Source organism: Myotis daubentonii, chromosome X, assembly GCF_963259705.1.
Source record: "Myotis daubentonii chromosome X, mMyoDau2.1, whole genome shotgun sequence".
Taxonomy (NCBI): domain Eukaryota; kingdom Metazoa; phylum Chordata; class Mammalia; order Chiroptera; family Vespertilionidae; genus Myotis; species Myotis daubentonii.
The window spans coordinates 71,729,707-71,737,212 of NC_081861.1; the positions used below are offsets into that span (position 1 = coordinate 71,729,707).

At 45.2% G+C, this 7,506-nt stretch overlaps 2 pseudogenes; both read right to left on the reverse strand.

The window, feature by feature from the left end:
• Positions 1-3,869: 3,869 nt before the first annotated feature.
• Positions 3,870-4,959, reverse strand: LOC132224080 (protein SET-like; annotated as a pseudogene).
• Positions 4,960-5,350: 391 nt separating this feature from the next.
• On the reverse strand, positions 5,351-6,354 carry LOC132223946 (large ribosomal subunit protein uL10-like; annotated as a pseudogene).
• Positions 6,355-7,506: the final 1,152 nt, after the last annotated feature.

A 7,506-nucleotide genomic window follows, 5' to 3' on the forward strand; every position in this document is an offset into this window, starting at 1 on the left:
TCTTTTCTACATCCTTTGCCATGCCCTCCTCAGGCTCACGGAACCCTTGGCTGTGCTGGCACAGCACTTGTGGCACCCAACGCGGGGCCTGAGTTCAGGGGAACTGCAGTTGTCAGGTGAAAGGACATTCCAGTGAAGCACATGCAGAAAACAAAAAGGAAGGTAAGGAGTGAAGTTTAGTGATATAACTAGGTGTAAAACATGGGAAATTTAGATCACAGGAAAAGAATTTATATGTATCCATGCTTAAGCACAGGGCTGTTCTGTGAGGTATCAACAGCTTTTCGATTTGTTGGATTTTGTAAGTAAAACCTGCCCATGGTTTCCTGAGGAAGGAAAGGTAAATGTAGAGACATGGGAGAAGGTAGGAAAACAACTTAGCGATCATTATATAGATGAAGGTCCAGGGAAAATTCCTCTCTCATCTTTTAGTCTGTGGTCCTTGATTCAGGACTCCCTAGAGCCCACTCCTGAAAGGGAATGGATGGATTTGGCAGGGGAACTAAGACAGATAGTGGAAGGTTACCAGAGTCTTAATATTGTTGCAAAGGCTTGTCTCTCACCTGGAGACTACTTATTATGGAAGTATTATATTTATGTTTGTGCTGACATTGGACCAGCCTATGTTCAAGGAGCAGTATTAGCTTCCCTATTAAAGAAGATGTTACTCGCTGGTCAGCAGAAAAAGAAAGGGGGTTGCTTTGACTGTGGCAAACTAGGGCATTTTGCTATAATCCATTGCCCTCTAGGCAGGGAAATGTCAAACAGGGCCAGCCCCAGCCCCACCAGTAGGGGCCTTATCCTTAACCCCACTGTAGCCTTTCCAGCTGACTCAGTAAACCTTTATCATGCCACCCCAGGAAGCGCAGGATTGGCAAGTTCTTCCTGGGGTGATAGATCAGGACTCAGGCAATAGTGGAAAGCACCAATCCTACTCTTAAAATGCAACTATAAAAACAGAAAAAGGAGGAGAAGAATGTTACATGCTCTTTATACTTTAAATATTTTGAATTGCGATGCAGAGGGTCATACAGCAGCTGAAAGGCATCAGGCCTCCTGTACAATAGCCTCTGCAAGGTTAGCTCAGTGGAAGGATGCACGAACCAGACAAGAGTTTTACCAGATTTAGTAATGATGTGGGGAAGAGGTTGTGTTTTGTATCTTTTCCGAAGGAGCAGTGCAGCCAATTTGGGTACTAGAGAGTTACATGTGTCACCACAATGGACCCAGAGAAGCTCCTTGTCCCATCGGTCCAAAGACTGAGCGTTGCCCCGATGACAGCAAAGTGGAAAAAAAGAAGAAAAGGAAGGCTACACAAGGGACTGAAGTGCCAACATGGGGTCAACTGAAGAAGTTAACAACTGAGGCCCAGCAGATGGTAGAAAAGCAAGAAGTGGAAGCTACTCCCTCAATCATGTTTCTGGTTATGCTAGCATTGGTTAGCTGCCAGTCTTCTTCAAAGTCTTGCACAGCCAAGTCCGAAGACTCTGAGTAAATCAGCAAAAGAAACTTTCATTTAGTAGGAAAATGTTACTGTAGTTTGATTTCTCACTTATTGCTGTGTTGCATTGGCATTGTTTTGTTAATAGCCAGAGCTTTATTCTTGATGTTTAGTTTTAAATTATTAACATGTCTGTAGTTTGGGTTTTGCATTGGCATTGTTTTATTATTGTTTTAATAGGCAGAGTTTTGTTCTTGATGCTTAAGTTTTACTTTTATTATAGTAGCTTAAAAATAAAAAAGGGGTGAGATGTAGGAAGCAGCTATAGGGTTAAGCCTCAAACTGACCTGTTGGCAAAGCCACAAACAAGTCCCAGCTTAGAGGGCACAGCCCTATTAGCATAATTAGGCTTGACCTTATGACTCTCCCTAGATCTTATCTCGGTAGCTAATGGGCTGTGGGAGATGCAGCAAGTGCTGCCAAAACAAGTGAAACTCACAAGAACATTGTGACTATGGTGACCACTACCTTGTTTACCTCTGGCTATAAAATAAAGGCTCAGCTTGCTGTCTGGATCTCTCTCTGTGGCCTCAGCCAGGCACAGGAAGATCTACCTAGAGCCAGCTTATTCTTTTTGTCTATCATTTCTTCATCCTTTGCCACCCTCTCCCCCTCCTCAGGCTCACCAAACCCTTGGCTGAGCTGGCTCGGCATATAAAGACAACTGTCTTTTTCATGTATGGAAAAGACAATAAAGTGGTAAAATGAAAAACACTATTTGTATTCTCCCCCTTCCTTCCTTTACAGCCTTTATTTGAAATTTATAAAAATTTCACTCCTACTTTCATATCTTTTTTTCCCCCAAAAAAAACTCTTTATGTTCCTTTATTGGAGCAAGATTCCTGACCAGTATACAGTGATGTATTCACTAAACAGAGACCTGTGCAGAAATTACATACTATCCATCTAGATAGGTTTTATTACACTTTGCCTATTGATGGAATAGTTCCACTTATAAAATGTTTTATACATCAAATAGCTCTGAATTTGACCAGGCTGTCCATTAATTCATCTCTGAAAAAATTAGCTGGCATTTAATTTCAGCTACTATACTTTACAGCATTAAAAAGCTTAGGCATTCGGTAGCTTCTCATAACGTTGTTCTATGCACAATGGCATCTAGCAGACAGTCCATTATCTCGCCCAGATTCACACAGACGGGTCGCATTGGAGAACAGTAAGCTAAATAGCTGGTACTTGAGACAAAAGTACGCCTAACCTCAGTTTCTTAACCACCAATACGGACTTCTTACCCTGCGAGCCTGTCTTCTGGGCCACCTTTATAGTGCCAATGAAGACACGCCAGCAATAGCCCTGTGTGTAACTCAGCATTAGAGCACCAGGTCTGTCTGGTGGTGGTGGCAGGCACTGTTATTATATTCAGGTAAATATAGACCCATTTTTAAAATGCCAATTTGATATACAAAATTAAAGGTACAACATACTCAGAACTAAGTTTGAGCAATCTGGTGCTCCAAATGATTTGAAAATTTTCAGAAACTGATAACAAACTGTACTAATGATGTTTCCCAGCTATGGAGACATTAATATACTGATTCAAACCCCTTTACTCAGCCCACATAGCCCTGAGATCATCCTGCAAAGTGCGTATAAAATATGGAGTTGACAAAGTTTGACAATACGTTATACAAGTCAAACTTGAAATATGTTCTGAGAGAAAAGCATCAAATCCTTTGTGTACACATTTAGTTTTATTGTAACAAAGCAACTTGTACACTTTTAACGTTTAAAACTGAGTATTATCTTTCCTTTCCAGTGAAACAAAAAGAAAATTAAAAAATAAACAGAACAAAATTACAATAGAGAAATGTCAATTCTGAAAAAGATCCTACAGGTTCTGCTGATTTTCTCATCGAGTGGCTGGGCTCAAGTCATCATTAGGAGAGAATTTTATTTTAAAAATGTCATCTTAGACTGCAAGGATGTCTGTTAAACATTACAATTAAACATGCCAAAGGAGAAGCCATGTTGTCAAAATGCCCACTTAACCCACCTAAACATCTCAAACCCACCCTTTGTTGACCTTCTATAACCCCCCTTTTTTATTTTTTTTATTTTTTTAAACAAGAGAAAGTAGACAGATCCCAATATACAGAGAAAGGAGGAAAAAAGCTAGAATTCTATGCACTACTATACAGGGGCCTAGCCACTTCCAGCTCCCAGCATAGCTAAGTGAGCAGAAGGTTTTTCTTTTTTCCCACAGAGCACTGTGGTGTTGATTCCATTAAGTTTTTCTTAAGACAGGAAGGGATAAAAATGAATTTGGAACAGAAAGGGGCAAAGATTCTTTTCTCACTGTATTCTGCTCAAGGTACATCCCCTCCCCCCCAAAATAAGGTGAGAACCATGGTGTAAAAGAGACCTCAAAAACAGGGTGACTGAGCACAAGAATGGGGGGGGGGGAGAAAAAGAAAAAAATAGGCTGCAACTTGCTCCCAGGGACTGGAGAAAATTTAAAAAGGTTGGAATCCATCAGTGTTCATTAGTCATCTTCTCCTTCATCTTCCTCTCCTTCTTCCCCCTCATCATCATCTTCATCTTCTTCACCTTCATCCTCATCCCCTTCTTCATCAATATCTTCCAACCCTCCTCCTCCTCCTCCTCCTCCTCCTCCTCCTCCTCCTCCTCCTCCTCCTCCTCCTCCTCCTCCTTTTTCTTCTTCTTCCCCTTCTTCATCATCCATGTCAGGAACCAAGTAGTACTGTAATGGATTTGGCCAAATGTCATCTTTGATGACTTCTCCCAACTCATCTGCACCTGCATCAGAATGGTCAGTGAACCAGGTAAAGAAGCGTTCCGGTTCCTCATGCTGTCTCTTCCTGCTGACTTTATTCTGTGTTTGACTTGAACGTTTTGTCAAATCCTTTCCAGATTTCCATTTGATTTCAGTGGACTTTGAGATGGATCACCACTCTCATTCAGATGAAACTCTTTGGAGAGAACTTTATTTTCAAAGTAAGGATTTTCATCAAAATAAAAATCTATTCTGTAACCTGATTTAATATCTTCAAATTCTGTCACTTCAACTCTTGTCAAATAATGCAGCGCCTCTTCATCCTCTTCCCCAAGCAGTGCAGACACCTGTGGATGGCTGACAAATGTTGTTACCCCAAAATTTGAGATTTTGGAGATCAATTCTGACCTCTTCTAAAAAAAATGGTTGGCGGAGTTTGTTATATTTCTGTCCTACTTTCAAAATCTCCTCACTGACTTGTTCATTAACTCTGTCTATTACATTTTGTACTTCATCAATATGTTCAATCGCTTCTTGCTGTTCTTTTTCTCCCTTTGGCACATCCTGAGGCGTCAGCTTCTTCTCTGGCTTGGGGGCTGGAGGCACTTTTGGTTTCTTTGCTTGCGGTGGGAGCGAGGACTGGCGTTTGGGGGCCATGCCTCGCGGAAGTCCGAGGAGCCGATCGCAAGGAAGTGGCCGGGCTGGAAGGAAGGCGCGCTGAGACTCTATTTTCATTTCTTTACATTCAATATTATTTTGTATTAGTTTCAGGTTTTATATTAGCTACAAAATAATGGTTAGACAATCATATACTTTACAAAGTGTTCCCTGATATTTCCAGTACCCACCTCGCATCATACTATCATTACAACACTATTGACTATATTCCCTATTTAAGTGACAATAGGTTTACAGGTTCCTTCCAATCTTCCTTTTGTGTTACTCACCCTTCCTTTTCTTTCTCACTTCTTCTTCTTCTTCTTCTTCTTCTTCTTCTTCTTCTTCTTCTTCTTCTTCTTCTTCTTCTTCTCTCTCTCTCTCTCTCTCTCTCTCTCTCTCTCTCTCTCTCTCAGTAAGCCTTTATTTCCTTGTTTCTCAAATAGAGCTGGCTGAGCTGGTTGTTTTTTTGGTAATTAATCAAAGAGACCAAATCCCATATCCTCGTCCAACTCCTCCAACTCTTCCTTTGCTTCAACCTTGGCTGGGGTTGCAGCCGCAGCAGTAGCAGCAGTGGTGGTGGCGGCCACAGGGGCAGCAGCCACAAAAGCAAATGGATCAGCCAAGAAGGCCTTGACTTTTTCAGCAAGTGGGAAGGTGTAATCAGTCTCTACAGACAAAGCCAGAACTCGCTTGTACCCATTGATGATAGAATGTGGTACTGACACAACAGTTGGGTAACCAATCTGAAGGCATACACTGGCAACATTGCGGACACCCTCTAGGAAGCAGGAATGCAGTTTCCTCTGAGATGTCAAGCACTTCTGGGTTGTAGATGCCGCCATTGTCAAACACCTGCTGGATGATCAGCCCAAAGGAGAAGGGGGGGATGTTCAGCATGTTCAGCAGTGTGGCTTCGCTGGCTCCCACTTTGTCTCCAGTCTTAATCAGCTGTGCATCACTCAGGATTTCAGTGGTGCCCTGGAGATTTTAGTGGTGATGCCTAAAGCCTGGAAGAAGGGGGTCTTCTATGGCCCCAGACCAGTGTTCTGGGCTGGCACAGTGACTTCACACAGGGCAATGGCACCAGCACAGGCAGCAGCTGACACCTTATTGGCCAGCAGCATGTCCCAGATCTCAGTGAGGTCCTCCTTGGTGAACACAAAGCCCACATCCCCCCAGATATGAGGCAGCAGTTTCTCCAGAGCTGGGTTGTTTTCCAGATGTCCTCGGATGGCCTTGCGCATCATGGTGTTCTTGCCCATCAGCAACACAGTTTTCCCACTGAGGGACATGTGGATCTGCTGCATCTGCTTGGAGCCCACATTGTCTGCTCCACAATGAGGCATTTTGGATAATCATCCAGAAATTGGATGATCTTAAGGAAGCAGTTGGACTTCCAGGTCACCCTGTCTTCCCTGGGCATCACCGCGGTGCGTCAGGGATTACCAGGCAGGGTTTAAAGATGATGTCACTCCCACGAGGATGCCTGGCAAGAGGAAGTCCTCATTTTCTTAATATAGTATCTCAATTGGCCCTAAAAGCTCAGCGAAGGCACTGGGACACACTTAATCCATTTTACAGACCAGGAAACTGAGGCCAATTCCAGTTGACTGTGAAACTTGGCTCAGGGCACAGGGAGCCGTCACAGCCATGCTCTCTGCCCTTCCTAAGGGGCAGCCACGGGGCAAACAGAACAAACCTCCCCAACAGGCTTCCGAGCCTCGTTCTCAAGCACCTCTTCATCATGGATGCTCCACATTCTTTCCTCTCCACCGCCCCCCGCCACCATTCTTTACTGCCCCCCTTCTCCTGAGCAGGAGTCGGTGAGGCCCGGGCAAGGCCAGGTCAGCGCCAGGAGCTTCTCCTAATAGCAGCAGTCGGGTACCCAGCAGTGTGGCGCCCCTCCACTGAGGTGGCACTGCCCCTCAACCCCTGCCTCAGGGCTGCGGGGCTGCCCGGTGTCCTTCCCCCTTGTTCCTCGCTGGGCCAACATGCATCTTAGGGCCACTGCAGAAGCTCACTCTCCGCAGGCGAGGCAGATCCCCGCTTGCTGTCCCGCTGGCTGGGCTGAGCCCTCTCTGGTACACCCTGCCTCGGCGCAGCTCTGTGCCCCTTGGGCTGCCTGCCTCCTGGCCAGCAGCTTCGCCGAAGCCATGGTGCTTGCCCGAGAGCCTTTCAGGCAGCCCTGCAGCCAGGCCTCTCACAGCTGCTAGGTCTCCACCCTCACCTGGGTTACCTCTTTTCTTCCACATTCACCCTTCGTCCATCCCTCTCTCCTGCAGTGCTTGTGCTCCAGGCCCGAAAGAAAAGGACCAAGGCCAAGAAGAACAAAGCCCAAAGGAAGTGAGTCTTGAACCCCCACATCCCATTCTCTGGATTTCCTCCCGCACCTCTCTCTGTTTCACATGGTGAACGAACACCAAGTTTGGGCACCCTGCAACCCAGCCACATGGCCTCTGGGCGGCCTGGTAGAGTCAGTCTCCTAAGCTGTGGATCTGTGGCCAGAGGCCCGGCCTGGGTCTCAGCAACCACATGCCTGCTGGAGAGGGCTGTTGGAGGAGGACCAGAGCCTGTCTATCATTAGCTCCCC